At 46.5% G+C, this 21,745-nt stretch overlaps 1 pseudogene; it reads left to right on the forward strand.

The window, feature by feature from the left end:
- The first annotated feature begins 6,053 nt into the window (after positions 1 to 6,053).
- The window catches only part of LOC142775051 (CD109 antigen-like), a 58,297-nt pseudogene continuing 42,605 nt past the window's right edge, over positions 6,054 to 21,745 (forward strand).

Here is a 21,745-nt window from a genome sequence, read left to right on the forward strand (position 1 = left end):
TTAGATTTGTTGCTTGGTGTACTGGTGCATAATAACATAAGAATACAATAAATGTTCTGTCCGAGTTGACCATATGCATGTACATGCTGAACTATGTTTTGTTCTCAACGTAAACCTCAAATTACAGCCTGTGTCAAACTATTGGTGCCACTTCATCAGGCCTCAATTTTGTTGTCTGTGAATTTGTACCTATAAAATGTACTCATCTTGCATCAGAAACTTTTCCTTACATAAAGCAATGAACACCATGTGGTAGCATGTGGGGAGACCAGTTGCTGTACACGTAATAAAATACAGCAGTTCATGTTTTTCTTTTCTTAAAGGGGTACTGACACAATAACTTTGGCCTGGCGTTTTTCTTATGCAATGCGTTGCTGGAGCATGTTAGTCCTGACACGACACATCATTTGCTGCAGCACACGACAGATAATCAATCCATCATAATCAATGTAAGGTCTGGCGTCGAGGCCATGGGAGCGAGTCTACTCGGTCTCAAAAGGGCGCGCTTCCCAAAAAGCCGATTCTCGGGAGACAATAATCTCGGCATAAACGCGCCCTTTCTAGCAAGATTGCCGCGGTCAGTCGCCGCTTTTAGCAACCAGATAAATGGTCCCCGGACTGCGGATTGTCGGCGGGTGACGTGAGGACAGTGCATAGCCACCCATCCGTCAGGATTAGAGTCCGCGGGACGGCTGTCGTGCTGGACAGCGTAGTCATCTCGCGGTAATACAGGAGGCCCGCAGCCGAAGGGTGCCACCATTGTGTGCGTTCGCACAGTTCGCGCAACGTTGTATGCAGGCCGGTTCTTTCGTCCCTCTCTTTCCGACCGAGCAGTCGAGTGCGGGAAGAAGAGAGTGAGAGGAGGGGACGGCAACAAGTGTTTTGTCGGTCCAATATATGGACTAAATTGCTTTGGTTGGCCGTGAGGAGAATCGGGAGGGGCAACCGAGGTACTAAAACCTGGATTCCGAGTCCTCGTGGGGGTTGTGGTCGCAGCAAAGAGTGCTCTGCACTATCGGCTCTGCCGAGGCAACATGCGACGGTTCCGACGGTGAAGTCTTGTAAATATGTACATAAGTTTCTGTATATAAAGTCGAGTTGGTGTAACGTTCGAAATGTGCTGGCTTTCATCCCCGAACAAGCAGCAGCAGCCACGACAAGACAAGACGGACACCGAGAAGCAACCCACCTTCCATTCCCTTCTGTAGCAACAGCCGCTACGCAGCTGGGAGAGCTCTGCTCAATGGAACAGAGGGTCAGGGTAGAAGGTTGAGTTTTACTGGCGCAGTCGACAGGATAAGGCAGCATGCTAGTAATCGACGGGTTACTTTATCATAAGGATATGGTGTTGACGCAATCGGTAACGCAGCTGGTGCTGCCGGAATGCCGCAGAGAGGAAGTTTTGCAACTGGCACACGAGTCAAGCTGGGCCGGGCATTTTGGTACCCGTAAAACGTGCTCTAGGATCAAGTACAGTTTTTATTGGCCAGGCGTAGGAAACGACGTACGACGGCACTGCAAACGTTGTCATGGCTGCCAGGCGAGGGCAGACTGGTGTCGAGGGGACAACGTCCCGATCGAACCCCTTACGAGACCAATATATCTGTTTCACCAGGTTAACGTGGACGTTATTGGGCCACTGCAGCCAGTATCAGGCCGGGGCCATAAGTACTGTTTATGCGTCATCGACTTATGCACGCGCTGGCCCGAGGTGGTGCGTTTGCGCTCATTAAGCGCTAGGGCAACCTGCGATGCATTACTGGCAGTATTTAGCAGAACAGGCATACCCGAGGTTATAGCGTCCGACTGCGGCACTAACTTTACAGTGGCATTGACAAGAGAGTTTCTGTCGAAACTTGGTTGCTCCCCTCGATTTTCCACGTCGGGGCACCCTGAGAGCAATGGGGTGGTCGAGCGATGAAACAGGACCTTTAAGAACATGCTATACCACATAATAGAGAAGGAGGGTAGGAATTGGGATCAATTTGTGCCTTTCTTACTGTGGGGGTACAGGGAAGTCTCACACGATACGACCGGAGTAGCGCCTTTTGAGATGCTGTATGAGAGGCAATCAACGGGTCCGTTAAGTGTACCTAAGAGGGCTTGGGGGGGGGGGGAACTGCAGTGCCGAAGAGTTGGGGGCGTCGCCAGCGGCGTACATGGAAGAATTACGAGGGCGGCTGAGGCACGCGGCGCAGGTTGCGGAAATGGTCAGCTCGAAATCGCAAAACACCTACGCTGCGCAATTCAACAAAAAGGTGAAGGCAAAAGAGTTTAACGTCGGTGATTTGGTACTGGTGTTTGATGATCAACGACCAGGGAAAATGTTTCCGAAATGGGAAGGGCCAGGCAGTGTCACCGAGAGATACCGCGAGCATTCATACTTCGTGCAGATGCCAGCAGGTAACCGGAAACTGGTGCACGCGAATAAGCTGCGCCCATATCAGTCCAGGGTTGTGTCGGTAGAAGTATTGTTCGAGGAGGACGGTGATTTCGGTGAAGTAGAGTGCGCCCCACAGCCAGGGACAATGCTTAGTGAAGCAGTTTTTTTATCACGCGATATGGTAGCCCATTTGGTAGGACGGGAACGTGGGGTGATCTGCAAAGTGTTCAAGAGGCATGTGGAGAAGTTTGGTGGGGGGCCGACGGTAGCGGCAGCAAGGCCACACGAGATAAGGTTGCAAGACGGGTTTCTATGATGAAGCCCGCATCTGTACAGGGTACCCAAAAGCTTACAGGCCGAGGTGGGGAGGCAGGTAGACAAGCTGCTCGAATTGGGGTTGATGTTTCCGTGCGAGAGCCCGTATGCCCATCCGCTGGTATGCGTTCCAAAGAAAAACGGCAGCATGCGACTCTGTGTCGATTTTCGGGCATTATTCGCGGGGACGGTGGCGGACGCATACCCAATGGCCCTTCAGCAAGAACTCATAATGAGCATAGGAAAAGCGAAGTACATAACGCTGCTCGACCTGCGAAGAGGTTATTGGCAGGTACCACTCGAGTCTTCTTCGCGCCTGCTGACAGCGTTTGCGTGTCACCGCGGACAGTTTGCCTGGATGGTAATGCCCTTCGGGCTTAAAAACGCTGCTCAAACATTTCAGAGGGCAACTAACGAACTGCTAAGGCCACACAGCACGTACTGCTGTGCATACCTGGATGATATAGCCGTTTTTAGCGAAACGCTCGAAGAGCACGCGGAACACTTGGGGCAGGTGTTTGAGACCCTAAAGCGGGTTAAACTGAAGGTCAAGAGGGATAAGTGCCAGATAGCTCGTCCATCGATCCGGTATTTGGGACATGTGGTAGGGTCGGGACAGCATCCACCTGACCCTGAGAAGCTTGCAGCGATCAAAGGTTTAAAGGCGCCGGAGACTAAAAGAGAACTACGCAGCGTACTGGGCCTGTGTGGCTACTACCGAAACTATATGAAAGATTACGCAGAGGTAGTGAGGCCCCTGACAGAGCTAACAGGGAAGCAAATCCCGAACCAAATTTCGTGGTCCGCGGAAGCTGAAAGGGCGTTTCAGCAACTTAAGATCGCGCTGTGTGAGGCAGCAGCATTATCGACCCCAGATCCCGAGAGGCCGTGTTGGCTGTTTACAGACGCGTCCGCGGTCGCGGCTGGAGTCTGCCTGTCGCAACGTGCAGACGATGGTACCGAGATGCCGATCGCATTTGCGAGCCACAAGTTCTCCCCAACTCAAACGCGCTGGTCGACTATTAATCGAGAGGCCTTTGCAGTCATCTGGGGTCTGAAAAGGTTTAATTTCTGGCTCTTCGGCGCACAGGTTACCGTGGTGTCACACCACAACCCACTAGCTTTTCTCACCCAGACACTCTTCTTGGGGCTAAGCTTACCCATTGGGCCTTGGCGCTTCAGCGGTATCATGTAGTGGTGCAGCACAGGAAAGGCGTCAAGCATGGCAACGCAGATGCGCTTTCGAGGGTGCCTAATGAGTGCTGGGTAATCGGCAGCGGTGCTCCGGGGGTCGAGACACTAGAGGACTAGGCGCGTGGTGAACACTCAAGAGTGACGTGCGCGAACCTGTGGACAATTGAACAGCACCACGCGTTTAAAGGTCTATGAGCCTCAGTGAAGTGTATTGTTTCTCTTGTGCGTGTGTGTAGCATGCAGGAGTTATTAGTATTTTGGTTGAATTTGAACAGCACCTTGTGCGGAATGGTGTGTATGTGTTTCAGTGAAGTGTTTTCGTGTGTATATGTACGACTGTAAGCATGTAGAAGTTTGTTGTTGTTTGACTTGCCTGCTTTATACATTGTACTTGTTCACACAGTGACCTCGTGTCGGTTTTTTTCTTTTTTTGCTATGTGGTGGCGTCCGTTTGGTGGGGCCCCAAGGGTTAAGCAGAGAAAGTATTGCACGCGTTGCCGAAATGCCTCTGGCGTTCAAGGAACTGAAAGTGTGGCCACAAGGTTGGGAACGTGCGGCGCCATACCTTTATGTTGTTATTCGCGTAGCTGCATTTGAGCGCTTGCGCGAATCTTCGAAAAGGCGTGAAAGGTCTGGCGTCGCAGGCCATGGGAGCGAGTCTTCTCGGTCTCAAAAGGGCGCGCTTCCCAAAAAGCCGATTCTCGGGAGACGATAATCTCGGCATAAGCACGCTCTTCTGGCAAGAATACCGCGGTCAGTCGCCGCTTTTAGCAACCAGCTAAATGGTCCCCGGACTGCGGATTGCCGGCGGGTGACGTGAGGACAGTGCATTTGCACCCATCCATAAGGATTAGAGTCCGCGGGACGTCTGTAGTGCTGGACAGCGTAGTCATCTCGCGGCAATACAGGAGGCCCGCAGCTGAACGGTGCCACCATTGTCTGCGTTCGCACAATTCGCAGAACGTTGTGTGCAGGCCGGTCCTTTCGTCCCTCTCTTTCCGACCGAGCAGTCGAGTGCGGGAAGAAAAGAGCGAGAGGAGGGGACGGCAACAAGTGTTTTGTCTGTCCAATAAATGAACTAAATTGCTTTGGTTGGCCGTGAGGAGAATCGGGAGGGGCAACCGAGGTACTAAAACCTGGATTCCGAGTCCTCGTGGGGGTTCTGGTCGCAGCAAAGAGTGCTCTGCACTATCGGCTCTGCCGAGGCAACATGCGACGGTTCCGACGGTGAAGTCTTGTAAATATGTACATAAGTTTCTGTATATAAAGTCGAGTTGGTGTAACGTTCGAAATGTGCTAGCTTTCATCCTCGAACAAGCAGCAGCAGCCACGACAAGACAAGACGGACACCGAGAAGCAACCAACCTTCCACTCCCTTCTGTAGCAACAGCCGCCACGCAGCTGGGAGAGCTCTGCTCAAGGGAACAGAGGGTGTGGGTAGAAGTTGAGTTTTACTATCAATATATTTGCTCCTCATTATCAATTAGTTTAGGTATGAGAGATTTTCAAAAACTGAGTGCAATTGTCGCCACCTAGCATGTGCAGCTCTTTACTACGTAAGCACACAGAACTATGACGCACTTCCGCATGGTTCGCATCAAGAATTACTTTCGAATAGGAAACAGGACTGGAATGTCGCCAAATACAAAATTTTCTAAGCTTGCGCAACGCAACGCGCTCGCAACTGGCTGCCTAGAAACATGAATTTAGGGAACTAATGCGGCAAAAAATGGCGGCTAAGACGTAATCATAACTTGTTTTGTTGACCGCAGCGTGTTGACGTGAGGGAAGTTGGGGGTCACCTCGGCGTCCTCTCTGGCGGAGTCTATAGCGCTATGGAGTCAGTCGCTCTCGTAAACTTCAAAATTAATTTAAAATACCTTCCAAGCTACATTCGTTGTTCATATCTTGTAGATGGTTACTAATGTTTACGAGAATGGACCCCGCAGAATATGTCGGCACCAAAATTTCGCGTCATTACCCCTTTATTGCATGCAAGTGTAGCTTGTGGCTTGTTCTGTGTCTGATAAAGCCTTGTTATGCCTTGCTTTTGGTTTTATAATCATACCCACGTTACATTATGCGACAAATTATGTGGGCATGACGGTGGTACATTACAGATAATTTCAAAGGGGATCATCATGCTTTCTGGTCAAGAAAAATGACTTCAAGCATCAAGGCCTTTGCAGTAACCCTATCTCCTGAGATGGCACTTACAGCTACCGTTGTCATCTATGACTTGGCGAGAGGCAGCGAAGTTGTTGCTGAAAGCCTGATTTTTCCTGTTAATGGCATATCCAGAGACAGGGTAATCTTGCAACTAAATCAAACTGCTTTTGTTGGTATTGGCCTGGTATGATCTGTGCGCATCAGCCCTGGAAGTCATACAACCATGATTATGACAGGCGTTGCCATGGGTCAGCACACCTTTTCAATTCTGAACATTATAAATATGAGAGGTTTATGTGAAAAAGGTTATTTTATATTACATATGGCAATTGGTAATCAACATTTTGGGGAGTGTTACAGTCTGGACATAGTGTAGTGGCAAAGCAGAGGCTTTTGAATAGAACTGAAGTGTTCACAAAATACTGTATTACAGTTCAACATGACCCTCAACCACCAACCGAAAGAACAAAACGGGACACACTATTGAAGTAGCCACCTATGGAGGCCCAAGAACATACGTGGCATTGTCTGCTGTTGACCGCACTCTCTACAACATGCAAGCAGGCACCAAGACCAGTTATTCTGAGGTAACATTATTGCATACACCTTTTCATTTGCTCATAAAAGGAATCGTACACATCATTTTAGGTCTGAACATGTCGCGCCCTCTAGCCAATGCTTCTGTATGGAGCTTGAAAAAACGAGAAGAATATGTGGGTCAGGGAGGCTACTGGGAGACAAGGTCTTTCATCCTCCATCTGAGCTGTCTAGCCTAGACCAGCAACTGGCTGGATCTCGCAATGAAGTTGTTTCATTCGTTCCTTGTGTTTTGAATGCATTTCATTAAACATTCATGTATTCTTTTTATTATAATAAGGCCAGCAGGTTTTATTGTGCATCAGAATGAGACTTGTTAAATGAGGCACTTATGAAAATTAATTGAGAGCAGCTCAAACTTTGTACACTTTTTCAGAAAATTTATTTACTTTGTCATTTGGAAACCTTGCTTTATTTGTCTTCTTACTCCCAGAAACAACTAGGCTTCGTTGCATTGTTTGCAAAGCCAGTTATATAGCTTATATTAGATAATATAATAATGCCACGAAGAGTCACAAGTACTGGGGGGATTTATTCAACCACCGGGTAGCTAGCTCTAGGACGATGCGTCAGTTGTGGCTGGCTCTCGAGCAGAAAAGACGCACGCGATCTTCTTTTTCCTCCAGATTGAGAGCCGCTCTTGCTGTCGACCCACTACGTGCTGGTGGCATTATCCCCCCTTCCGAAAAGAAAAAAAAACAAGTCCCCAAAAGAGGAAAGAAAAGTACATAACAGCACCGCGATGCTACTACATAGGCACGTAAAAAAAGGAAATTCGGATAAAGTGAAAGTAGAAATTAAAGAGCGTGCCATTATACGGAACGTCAATGAATGAGAAAGCGAGTTCACAAAAACAAACAAAAACACAAAGAACGCTGTACGGTAGAGGAAAAGTTACGAGCAACACGCAATAAATGGTTTCATGCGCAACACATGAACGACGTCCGGCCTCAGTCGTGTCCTTCTCCGTGCATGGAGTGTTGAGTCCGGAACCACTTCGTAGTTCACGTCACTGACGCAGCGTAACACTTTATATGGACCAAAGTACCGGCTCAGTAACTTTTCACTAAGGCCACGGCGGCGGACGGGTGTCCACACCCAAACTTGATTTTCGGGGTTGTAGAACACTTCTCAGTGGTGGGTGGTATAGCGTCGAGCGTCTACCTGCTGTTGCTGGCCGATGTGCAGTCGCGCGAGCTGCCGGGCTTCCTCAGCACGCTCTGCGAATTCTTCAGCGTCAGTTGCCAACTCGTCTTCGTCTTGACACGGTAGCATAGAGTCTAGCATGGTCTGCCCATCGCGGCCCAATGTTACTAGCGTCGGTATGGACCTCCGTGTCAGCATCATCGTCGAAATCAGCGAGAACGAGCACTGATTGCATGCGCTGTCGCAGCTCATCAAAAGCTGCTTGTTGCTCGTTTTCCCAGACAAACGGCGTGTCGTCCCTTGTAAGACGAGTCAGAGGTTCTGCTATCTGTGGAAAGCCATGAATGAACCGGCGATAGTAGGCGCACAAACCAAGGAAGCGCCGGACGGCTTTCTTATCGACAGGAGCTGGTAATCGGCAACAGCGGCAAGCTTATCCGGATCGGGCCGAATTCCTTTCGGCGCTAACTATATGTCCAAGCAATTTTCGTTCTTTATAGCCAAAGTGGCACTTCTGTGGCTTTAGTGTGAGGTCCGCCGATCGGAAAGCCTCCAGCATGCTGCGCAGGTGGTGAAGGTGCTGCTCGAACGTGGTAGAGAAGACCACCACATCATCAAGGTAGACAAGACAAGTCTGCCACTTGACCCTGTGAGGACAGTGTTCATCATTCGCTGGAAAGTTGGCGGCGCTGAACACAAGCCAAAAGGGGGCACTCGAAATTGGTATAGGCCGTCTGGAGTGACGAAGGCTGTTTTCTCACGGTCTAGCTGATCTACCTCGATTTGCCAGTACCCGCTTTCAGATCGAGAGAAGTGAAATAATGGGCACGACGAAGTCTATCCAGGGAATTGTCGATACGTGGCAGCGGATACACATCCTTTTTGGTCACGTTGTTAAGCTTTCGGTAGTCGACGCAGAAGCGTAGTGACCCGTCCTTCTTTTTGACAAGTACGACTGGAGATGACCACGGGCTATTAGATGGTTCAATAACGCCATCACCAAGCATCTCGCTGACTTGCGTACGTATCGCTTCACGTTCTTCAGCCGACACGCGGTAAGGGTTCTGGTGTTTCGGGCGTGCGTCCTCGTACGTGATGATCCTGTGTTGAGTGATGGACGTCTGGCGGATCTTTGAGCAACTTGGGAAGCAAGACCTGAACTCGAACAAGAGCGCTCGTAGTGCAGTCTGGTTATCAGTGGACAAATCAGGATTGATGTCAATATTACTCATAGACGTGTCGGCGGTATGCAGTAGTTCTGATGTGAGACAGTTGGTGACGTTTGCTACTTCGTGGGCAAACGCTATCGAAGTTGAACGAAACAGATGTTGATGCTCGTTGCTAAAGTTGGTTACGAGCGATTCGGATCGGCCATCACGAAGGTGTATTACACTTCTAGCTACACAAATGCCTTGCTGCAGGAGGTGTTCTAAATTTGTCTCGGCCACCACATCGCCATCGCCCAAACCACAGCATGTTACGTCGACTAGAACACTTGCTCGTGGTGGAAGCGTCACGCTCTGTTCAGAAATATGGAGTACGTCGACACGCCTTCCGTCATCCTGCACGTTGATTGCTCGCTGGGCTGTGAACGTGACGCGACGCTCTTGCAGATCAATAATAGCTCCATTTTCCTGTAGAAAGTAAACACCCAGAATGACGTCACGGGAGCATTCGCGTAGAACAAGGCAGCTTGCTACGAATGTATACCCTTGAATCTGTACTCTAGTTATGCAGGCACCCAGTGGAGTAACGACGTGGCCACCAGCTGTCCGAATCTGCGAGTTATGCCACGGCGTGATGCATTTCTTCAGCTGCGTTGTCAGTTTCCCGCTCAGTATCGAATAGTCGGCGCCGGTGTCCACTAACGCATTAACTGCACAACCATAAATTGTCACTGATATGTCGAGTGAAAGTCGGCCATCCTTTGCAGCAGTATGTGATGTCAGACCGGTTTCTGTACGGTTCTGCGTCAATAGGAAGTCTTCAGCGCTTCGACGTTCAGCGACCCCGCCCCAAGAGGTCGCTTGCGCTGATTTTCCCGGTGGGGGCTGGGAGACCGTGTGGTAGAATGCCGCTGGTGCGTTGATGGAAATCGCCTCGGTGACGGAGAGCGCGACTGGCGCCCGGCAGATGGTAGTGTATGCTGCTGGGAGAGGTAGTTTTCGATTTCGCGTGGTCTCTGGCCACAACGGGGTGGCGGTGAGTACGCAGAGAAGCCGCGAAGCCCAAGACGGCGATATGGGCACTGGCGGTACAAGTGATCAGCTTCTCCGCAGTGAAAGTACAGAGGCCGGCGATCAGGTGTGCGCCAAACATCAGACTTCCGAGGAGACGTGCACCGATCGTTGATGTACTGAACTGGTGGCACCGAACGATGGGTGACAGAAGCGCCAGGGACCAAGGGCAAGGGCGGTGGCGTGTACGTGCCTTCGTAGTACGGTATGTGCTGCGCTGACTGGAGTGAAACAGCAGGAACAGGATGGACCAATAATGGTGGCGATGCAGCAGGGCGTTTCAAGGCTTCCGCGTAGGTTGTCTCACGGCGGTATTCAGCAGGAGCTGTCGCAGCTGTATCAGGAGACAAGATTTCCCGGAGGGCCTGGTGCAGCTCATCCTTGATCACAGTTGCAATAGAGCTAACCGTAGGATGAGGTGTTACACCAGCTTTTTGCAACTCTTCACGTACTATATCACGGATGAGTTCACGGGGACAGTCGTTGCTGGTTCTAGTGGCGGTGAAAATGTTGGCAGTAGACATTCCACTGACTTGACTGTCGTATTGGTTGAATCGCTGCTGCAGCATTTTTTCCATTGTCACGGCCTCGGACAAGAACTCCGCAACCATCTTCGGAGGGCTGCGCATGAGGCCGGCAAACAGCTGGTCCTTGACACCACGCATCAAGTGACGCCACTTCTTGTCCTCCGTCATCCTTGAATCGGCCCGTCGGAAGAGGCGCGTCATGTCTTCGACGTACGTGGTGACAGTTTCGTTTCGCAACTGGACGCGGGCCAGAATAGCTCGTTCAGCTCGTTCTTGGCGATCAGCACTGGCATAGGTCTGCAGAACAGAAGTCTACGAGAGAATTCGGGCCACGTCGTCAGCTGCTCCCCTCAGTTTTGATACCACGTACGTGCCCCGTCTTCGAAACAGAAATACACACGACCCAGTTTCGCCGCGTCGTGCCACTGACTCAAGGTGGCTACACGCTCGAAGTCCGCCAACCAGTCCTCAACGTCCTCGTGCTCCATGCCATGGAACGTCGCCGGTGCCCGTGGGCTTTCCAACGTATAGCGGTTCGACGTCGTGCTTCCCGAGCCAGTTGACGAGGTTTGCACCGAAGCGCTGGTCATGTTTGTCGACGTGGTGGGAGCAGTATCGTCGACTTCCGGAGGTAATCTCCTGATTCGGCGGCTGGTCCGATGCACGGGAGTATTGACTGTCACTGGACTCGTATCAGGGCTTCCTGGGGGGGGGGGGATTTGCAGCATCCGTGAGACTACCCAGCACTTCCACCAGTTTGTCACGATGAGTCACAAGTACTTGGGGGATTTATTCAACCACCGGGTAGCTAGTTCCAGGACGATGCGTCAGTCGTGGCTGGTTCTCGAGCAGAGAAGACGCACGCGATCTTTTTCCTCCAGATTGAGAGCCGCCCTTGCTGTCGACCCACTACGTGCTGGTGGCAATATTTCTTGTCCAATCTGTTTTCTCACTATTTTGATGAATATTTTGTAAGTAGGCCATTTTTATCTGCCCTTTCAAACTATTGCATCGCAAGCACGCGTGAACCTTTTGAGTGCCGAATACTTCTGAGAGGGTTATAATAAAGAATCGCATTTCCACACAATGAGTATTGTGTACAAAAGGAGCGGTGTGCCACCGTGCCAGGTATTTGGTCGAACAGCTTAAGGAATGAACTTTTGTTTCCTTGTGGGGCCTCCAACACGTGAGCACTTCAAACTGAAATGTGCTCGCCTGTAATTCACTGCAGTATTATACAAAACAACGTGACCAGAATATCAGAATACACGCTGATGCTCGAGCGACGGATGTTAATGGAGACAGTCTCAATTCCCGACTACTTCGCGTTCGAGAATTTTCCATGCATATGTAAAGGGTGGAGTTCTATTGAACTACTGAAATGGGTGACGCCCCTTTCAACCTTCGTGATTTTCTCTGGTTTCCGGAAAAAACATTCCCAGATAACATCAAATATAAAAAGACTCAAAAGTGAAAGCCTATGACATCTCTTGCACGTATGAATCCGCATTATTCATAATTACTTGTCTTAATCTACTATAATGCATCCCATTAATGGGTTGACTTCAATCGGGGTTTCTGGTTCGAGTAGTACAAGACGACACATGAATATATGAAATTCGAATCCTAGAAACTCTTGGGTCAAGGCTCGGCTCTTACCAATAATAAGTGTGGGCTGTCGACATGACAGAACCACAATATATATGGAGAGAAATAAATTTCATTATTTAGATATGACATAGAGCTCCACCAAAGTAACGTCTTGGGAATGTTTTCTATTTCGGGGTTCTTTAACGTCCACTCAGTATACTAGTTTCAAGTATCTCTCCTCTATCAAAATACGGTATGCGCGACTAGACTTGAAGATGCATCTTTCGGGTCAGCAGACGCGCATCGAAACCACTGCACCACCGCAGCGGCCATAATAAAGGATTCATCCTTAATGAACCGAGTTTGTTTTCACCTTTCTTCCTCGGTTCTTTTCTGCAGCTGTTGGACGTTTGTTGGTTTCATGCATGTTCATAGACCCATGATACTTGGACCGAGGATTACTACGTACGGTAGTTCGGCAAATGAGAGCGCGAAAGGAACACTGCTGGCTGAGCTTATCGATTGCCTAACTCGACATTCAAAATGTGATCACGCCGCGGATCGCCTAGGAGTAACGTGCACTATGTGCAGCACGCCGAAACCCGCAAATGATGTGCTCTCGTCACATTAGCGCTCGGCTTTTTTCATTGTCTTCACAGCGACTACAGATGTGACACCTTGCGCCGTCCGCATTGTTTCGAGATGCGCGCCGTTGAAATGAGCGAAAGGGCAGGCTGCCGGGTGATATGGAACGAGCGTGCACAGTACGCGCTCCCGGCCAGAGCCGTGCAGCCGCCAGAAGGCGCAGCGACGCGCCTCGGCACGCGCTCCCGTGGTTTTTAAAATTATGCACTTTACTGTTCCATATTTTTCAATTCAATAAAGTGTTTCTTGAGTTCAAGCACTTCATTGTGAATGTTCTCTTGGCCGTTGAGCTCTTCTTCATATAGTTCTTTCTGGGTGGGGCCAGGGTTTGTTTCCACGTCACCGCATAAAATCAACCGACAAGCACGAAAACACTCATCTGCCATATTCCGACCACGCCGAGGGCAGGGCAAGACCAGAATACAGCGATAATCACTACGAAACGAACCCACGTTGGAACTAACCCTCATGAGGCACAACATAAACGTAAGTATCATGGTCGCGCCAAGTCCGCCGTGCCCACGAGGGTCGAAGGCTTGCGGTAATCCTTTTATAGCGATGTCCAGCGATGACGTGGCTCTGCGCTGTGCACCGGTAGCTACTCATAGGTGGCCTCCTGTGCTGTGCGCAGTAAGTTGCGCTATCGTGCTTGGCGTGTAATTCAGTGATAATGGCTCCATGCGATGACGCATTGGCATCCGTAGGTCCGCATCGCTGATACACAGTTTGCTGATTCGCAGACGGTCAGCTGTACTGAATATGGCGAATCCGAGAATGCCCTGCATGATGCATACTATAGACGTAAATGCCATGGTCGCGCCGGGCCCGCCCTGCCCTCGAGGGTCGAAGCCTTGCGGTGATCCTTCTATAGTGATGTCCAGCGATGAAGTCCAGCGATGAATGGAAAAATGGTTTCTGGTAATTTTCGTATCAGTACTCCTTTTATGCTATACCTGTGAGCTTATGCGGGCTGTCTACCAACCAGGAAAACCAGAAACTTTGTTGGGGATTTAGAATAGTACGTATGTTCCTCATTTTCAACAAAGCAGTAGTGAAATATTTTGACAGGAGCACAGATTGGCTCAGCCGTTTAGGCAGGTAGCTTTGGTTCAACTAAGGAACTACTCCACTCACAATTTTTAATGATTTTCTGTTTGCATGAAAGTGTGTCTGTTTCGTGAGATTTTGTGTTAACATAGACTGCCTTGTCATGAATCAACAGTTTAGTTGCCCAACGAATTTTGGATGCATTTCTTAAACTGGAGAAGTTGCCACTGTACAGCTGACACAGAGGATACTTTAAATGATGTGTGGCGCAAACATACAGTGAGAGGAGGAGCTGGATCCCATGAGAACACAAGGGGCTGACACTTTGAGGAAGGCACTTGAGAGGAAGCATGTTGCTGCTTTTTTATGGGAGCTTGACTTCAAAAAACAGTCTTGGCTATGCCAAAAAACAGTCTTGGCTGATGCCAAGATGCAGTTGTCTCTCACGCAAACCAAAATAAACTCTTTAACGCTGTAAAACACAACACTGAGGCATTGTATGTCAGGATGGCTGAGGGTGACTATTCAACTCTTGGAAAACAATTTCAATTGTGGCAGTGCCCAGGATTCATACCATTGAGGCTGATAGAAATAGCTCACATTCAAAAGTGTTTTCGTTCGTGCACTGCCTGATGATTTTTTTGTATTTTTAAATGCACTACTGAATTTTATTGGGCATTGCTATTTTTGTGAAATTATTTAAGAAAATATCTTAATGTTTGCTGTGCAATTTACAAACTCCTCCACTCTCATTTTGTTTCGAATGGACAAAAGAATACTCCTTACTGTTCAAGGAAAGAAGTTAAAATTTAAGAACTTGTTTTCTATTGTTGGACACATTATTATGTCAACTAACAGACAATGATGCCAAGGAAAGTACAGGGGTTGAGATTATTAGTATCGTAAACGTGAAAAAGGAATGTTCACATTTACATTACAATAACTGCAGTCGGATCTTCAGACATCTACCTGCTTACCCTATGTAGAGACTGCAGGAGCCCAGCAAAAAATGTGGAAACAGAGAGGGGGCTTTTTTAGTATGCATTGTGCACAATGTGGCTTATTCAGTTAATTGAGAAGATAAGTATATTAGCAAAGAATCCTAATGACAATGCAAGACTTATCACAGAAACTCTAGATATTGCTGAATTTGGCTCTGTTAGTAAGCCTTCAGTAGTTTTAACTGATAAGGAACTTGCTTTCTTGCACCCACACATGCAATGTTCTTCTTGACCGGGCCATTTCTTGCTTTGCTTTAGAGTGCTTGCTCATGTTGGCTTCATGTTTCAGTAGGGCCAATTTTTTTATTGTATGCTGTCGTTATTTATCACATGCTGTCGTTTTTTATAAATTGGTTGGTCTTCACACTCAAACTTTAGTTGGAAGTCGGGACTTGTATTTGTTAGTCTCTTTTCAGTGTCTTTTAAGCTGTGGTCACATTTGGTATGCAGAAGCACTCGGAGATGACCTGCAAAAAACAGAAAGTTTATCAATTTTAATTGTAGACACCATGTTAGGCTCTAAATATTCTCCCTTAGTTTTTTTTGTTTTTCTTCCTTCCAGGTGCTTATCACGCTGGCTAGCTCTCCAGACTGCAGATTCGTCGTGGTTGGACCCTTGAGGCGAGTCAACTCCTATGCACCAGTAACCTCTTCAGGGGAACACCAGCCCTTGATTTTCATGAGTGTTATTCAGTGCACTTGGATTGCTTGAGGCATTAATATAATTGACAGCCAGGGAAATTTCTTTTTAGTTCATCTGTAATAGACGAACAAGGAGATCCTATGCAATCTAAATGGAGTGCAGAGAATTTCACTGTTACACTCACTTTCTTTTCTGGTAAAAAAAATTGTGCAAATATAAATGGAGCTTCTGTACAATGCTGTGCACCTCATTTTGTCAGCGCGGCTCATCTCAGGCCAACAGCCTAGGCACGTAATGAAACACTCTACGGTGATTGTGTTATTTTTTTAGTGGAAGCTAAGTGAAAAAGTGTGTTAATCGAAAAATATTTAAATGGGGTGGTGACACAAAAACAGGTTTAACTTCATGTTTTAATTTTCTTTTTTTCAGTTTTGCTCACATCAGAACTGAAGCCTTTCGTGTAATTTTGTTAGTTCATGAGTGCAATTTAACAGAGCGATGTGCAAGCTCTTGCATAGGCAGTGTATATTTCGAGCATTAAAAGTTGATCCTCTTTCAGATCAAGCCTGGAAAATCTGCTGTTGTATACAAGCCTATAGTACCCATGCGCACTGGTACGATTGAAGTCACTATTCTTGCTAAGACTCAGATTCCAAAACACATGGTGACACGTTGTCTTCTTGTGGAGGTCAGCACTTCATCTCTTTGCCATCGCACAGTAGGATATTTGCGTTATCTAGAAGTGTTTCCAAGTTTTGGTTTCTCTGTCTTTCAGCCTGATTGAATTCCTCAACATCGGCACACTTCCTCCCTTCTGGATTGAACTTAGGGAGCGTACTTAATCAAGTACCTGGACACAAACATCACTGAAACACCCATATTGCCCTTTCAACAGGGTCGCTTGTATAGTGTTCGGCAGTAACAGAGCCACCTTGTCTGTAGTCGGTAAGTGCAGTAAATTGTTGTAAACCCAATAGGGGCAACTTTATGATTAACTAACCAATGGTTTAGTTATTTGCATGCTGTTTTTCAAAAGAATGGGAAGCTCTCTGATAATGTAGGCAAGCACTTATAAAAATGATAAATCTCATAAATGTTTTATTGAAAACCTAAACTTCAGCATTGACATTGAATCAGTAACCTTTACCTGTGAAATATGCTTGAGGAAACATTGACATTGGATGTTTGAAGAATTGGCTACCTTTCTAGACTTCTAGATGTGTCTGGAAATGATGCCATGGGACTTACGTATACTCCGCCATGTACACTCATATTCTCACTGGTAAAACTAAACAAATTTTCTAAAGTGGGGGTTTATGTGATTCTGTAAACACCTGATAATACTAACAGAAACCAGCTTAGTATATACTGACTGCATATTGTAGCAGCAGCCGCATTACATTGTCAGCTTTTTGTACTATACGAAATGTACATTGTGAACTTACAATATACATACTACTTTTCAGGTGATGTTGTTTGACCAGCATTTCCCACATTGCCTGTCAATGCCAGCACCTTGCTGTCAAAGCCTTTCTACTGTGGCGAACAGAACACGTCCAGCTTTGCTGCAAATTTGTATACGTTGCTGCACCTTCGATTAACAAGCCAACGTGATATTCATCTGTAGAGGCATGCATTCAAGTATTTGAATCCCGGTAAGTCATCGTGTGACAAGTTTATAATTTCTGCAATACACAGTGAAACCGGGGAAAACTTTGAATGCTGGATAATAGAGGTAGCTAACCTATCAGAATGATGATGGAAGCTTTCAGGTGTTTTGTTGGCATAGTCAACCAAGTGTTTCGTACGTATTATTTTTTGTTATCAGTTAACTAGTCAATACTTCAAATTTCCATGGTTAAGCACAAAGACTACTAACTCCTAAAAAGCACACAGGACCACTGCTGAACACTTTACAGAGGTGTGTTTGCGTGTGTGCGTGCATGCATGCTTGTGTGTGTTCTTCAGTGTTCGTATTTGTGTGTCTTGGAAATGTGGCACCAACATACCAAAACCAAAGTACTCCCGATTTTTGCTTACTCATTACGCTTCACTCCCATATCATCATTGCTGGGACTGAAATTGTTGTGCACAGAAGTGCAGGTTGGTACTGCAATCTCAACTTTCTCCTGACAGGCTGACAGCGTTTTGTGCTCGAGCGTTCCACAAGGCAATATTTCAAGATTGGGAACAGGTTTTGTACATCAACCACTACGGTCATTTCAAAGGCCATTGCCTGGCTACTGGACAGGCCGTCACTTGAGGGTTCCTTCCATGAGACATCGTTCTATGCATACCATCGCAAAATGTCTCTCCTGGTATGATGTTCGTTTTTCTTTTAGCTTCATGATTTTGCTCAAACCAGTAGAATCATGTTTTTTGTACACTGAGTTTTTACTTTCAGTCCGAGAGGCTAGAATACACTGTACGGTTTCGCAACGTGTCTCTAACCGCCCACGTGCTCATCACATTAGCCGAAGTTAGGGATATAAGAGGCGTAAGTTGTTCCCCAATCAAACTTTTCATAATCTGTTAGGGCTAAATGAGAATCATGAAATCGGTTTCAACTAATGAACTCGTTCGAAATCCCATTTTGGGAATTCCTATGATAAAATTTCATGCGTCATTTGAAAACATTGTTCCAAAATTTTAATGATAGTGCATCACTGAGACATCAATTTCTCAAAAAAATATCTTGTTTGAACGACAGCTATTGTACTATTGCAAAATTTTCAGCACTTTTTAAATTCAGTTTCTGACTGATTTTAACTACAGTGTAGGTCATGTTTACTGTAAACAAGAGGTAAAAGAAGATACCTGTAACTCTGCTTATATTTGACAGATTTGGAAAATTTTCCTGCAAGAGAATTATGAGGTGGTCAACTGCTTGAGTGTTGTCATGTAATGATTACTTGAAAGGGTGTTGCAGGGCCTCTTTTGAGGCCAACTCCGGCGATTTTTCGACGTCGGTGGATCTCAATGAAGTTCACTGGGTACGTTAATTTGCACGTTTTTACCATCCATACCAAATTGCAGGCTTGAGAATTTCACAGATTCTTTTCAAATGCATTTCATAGGTTGCCTTGAAACGCTCACCTTGTTTGCCAGAATTAGTGGCAACATTGTGTGTGTGACGTTGAGTTTTGCTTGGCAGAAGCGACGAACCGATGTGCTACCGCAGCGCCTGCTTCTCTGCTATGAATTGTATCGGTTTGGCCGGCGCTTCCTTGGTTGAGCATGCGATTTCCTTTTTCGTGTTGGCGGGCGTGCGAAAGGTGCCAAGTGGTGTTGCGTTGTCAGCCACACACGATTTGTCATATATTCACTATAACAGCGGGAGCGTTTTAGCCGATCGCCGCGGACGGCGTGGACAGGTAGTTCTCTCTGGCGGGGATTATGTGCAATCAGGCAGGTTCTGGCAGCATCAGGCAAATCTTTAGGTCACACGTAGAAGCGCACTCAGTTGGTTTTCGGTTTAGGTATTGCTGTTTTTCGGTAATGAAAAATATTTTCGCATTTTTGAGCATTTCAGTTATTGGGTGCGTGAGAAAAGTGTGTAAGGAACATAAAAGCACCATTATCTTGACATGGTTAAAGCATCGCCGAAGTTGGCCTTTAAGGGAGGTTAGCCACTCATATTTCATTTTGGAATTTCTAACTTATTGAACCTGTTGGGATTAGGCTTCAAAAAGATTCTTTCATTATGCAGGTCAACTTAATTAATTTTCTCTTTAGGTTGTATCAAAGGGGTCAATATATTGAGTGTGGCTTATGTTTGCAAAATATTTAGTAAAATACACACAGTTTACGTCTTTATGACAAAGAACTCACAACAATGGCGCTGCGTGACCGATGCCATGCAGGAGTTCGGAACGCGTGCATCCACAGCTCGGGGCGCTGCAGCCCCGAGCTGTGGATGCACGCGTTCTGTGGAGCTGTGGATGCACCTGGAGCGCATTCTGCACCTCATCCAGACGTTGGAGGACCCCTCCGAATTGGCCATTGTAGCATATGCGCTCATTTTGGTCAACAGTGCTGAAGGGAACATGGCCTTCAACCTCCTCGATGAAAAGAGTAGGGAGACAAGTATGTGCATGTTACTGGTGCTGTTCAAGCAAGCTGCCTATTTCTGCCTCTATAGCCTTTAGTTGAACGCCAGAAAGAAATTGAGTACAGATGGCAACCATTAGACAAGAAAAAATATAAATCAGTAATATTGTGCTCATACTGGCAGCTATGTACTTAATTACCACGCTTAAGAAGTGCTTTTATATACAGCAGAATCACGATAATTCAAACTCCAATAATTCATACTTTTTGGTCAATTCAAACAAAATTCAATTGTTTGGTTGGCCTTCTATTCTTCAATGTATTTGAAAACCTCTTAATTCAAACTCCATCAATCGGTATATTCATACTTTTTTGCAGGTCCATACCAGAAAATATCAGCTGCTTTCCCACTACTATTTCAAATTTGTGTGCTTATAAAATCGTAACATTCTAAAAATGAAAAATGAGCACCTGAGGCCTTCAAGGAACAAGGCTTTGCAAGTGAACAACTGTTTGAAACGAAGCACAGACACGCATGGTATGTCTTCTCAACTGGTATAGAGAACTTTGCACTGAAGGCACGTAGCTATAGCAACGGAGCAATTGGCGATGAACGATTTATTAAAAGGTCTGATCAGCTGTAAATGGCCAATATAGTTGTGAAATTTACACCTCTTTTTTCTGTTCACTGCATGTCGTTAGGGCTTAAAAACACCGAAAAATTTTATTGTTTTAAAATAATGCGTAATCATACTGTTTATCTCTTATCCAGAGTCAGCTATTCGAGAACTTCTCATAATTCACACTTCTTGATAGTTCAAACAAAATTCAGAGGTCCCTTCGAGCTGGAATTAACGAGAGTCGACTGCATTATTACACAATATTGCATTCACAGGCCAAATGTGTATGTGATAACAAATTCTGCCTTCCAATGAAAGGTGCTCCAACTAACTTATTTCTCTGAAGTTTATCTAGCGGATGAGAATACACCCATGTGTTTTTCTTGCTTAAAAAAAGTTGTGACAGTGTCTAGGTATTCTTGCATTTAAAAATATGATTATAAAAAATAAGTACGTAAACAAAGAGTGTTGGTGCATAAAATGTTTGTATCAAGTTGTTTTTTTCTCTGTGTTAGTTATGCTTCATGTGGAATGCAGAAGTGATGATATGCACATGTGAAACAAACATAAGGTTTTATGAATCGTGGGTTTCAGTTCTACACAATAATGTGATTGCGGTCTGAGAAAGTGTGCAACAAGCCCTCACTGAGGTCGAACTTGGAAGTGTCAATCTTTAAGTGAGAGATGTTGGTCAATTAAGCAGCTTTTACTCTGATATCAACGGTGACACTTCAGAGCAGAATAGATCTAAGAAATTTGAAGTTACACGAGTGCCAATGATTAGAAAAGCACAGATTTACAGATGAGAAAGACTGAGAGAGCCCTTTTGCTGCCCACATATGTGTCCTTTCTTTTTTATTGGTGCTCATATACCTTCAGAAGTCGTACCAACTCTCCAAGGAATTTATGGGGTCATATAACTGACCTTTGCCTTACCCACTATAGTGTTTATTTTGGATGCCTGAGCACTCACAGTCCCCTGTGAAATCCCAGTTGGCTACATCCATACAAGTGAGGCCATCACTTGTATGGCATCCATCACACAAGTAATGAAGCATTCTGCACTCATTCCACAACCCACATTTTACCCCCGGTTGTCAGCTCAGAAGCTCTGTGTGTGCATGATTTCCAGCGTGCACAGTTGCTTATTTATGTGCACTTGCTTTACTGTCACACCTGTCCCGTTAATTAGGGAGGCGATCGCCGGGCTAATTCTAAGAGTCGAAGTATCGGCCCTCCGAACCGCACCACGAAAGCGTGGACAATTTAGGAGTGGTCCTTATTGGCGCGCCAGCAGACGCCGGCTGTGGCCCAAAGAACAAGTCAGAGCCGAGAGTTGATAGACAAACAAATTATATTCTCAATAATGGCAGATCGAAAACAATACACAAAAATGCACACTCCACAATAGTTGCATACAATGTGTCACCAATCAAACCAATCAATCAACGTACTACACAATACAATCAGCCACACTTGAAACAACGGACACGGACAACAATACGCACTACAATGCAGTCGCATGCATTGAACAACCAAGACACTTAACGACTAAAGAGATAGAAAACCTATTCAGTCCAA

The sequence above is a fragment of the Rhipicephalus microplus genome, chromosome X, assembly GCF_043290135.1.
Source record: "Rhipicephalus microplus isolate Deutch F79 chromosome X, USDA_Rmic, whole genome shotgun sequence".
Classification (NCBI taxonomy): Eukaryota; Metazoa; Arthropoda; class Arachnida; order Ixodida; family Ixodidae; genus Rhipicephalus; species Rhipicephalus microplus.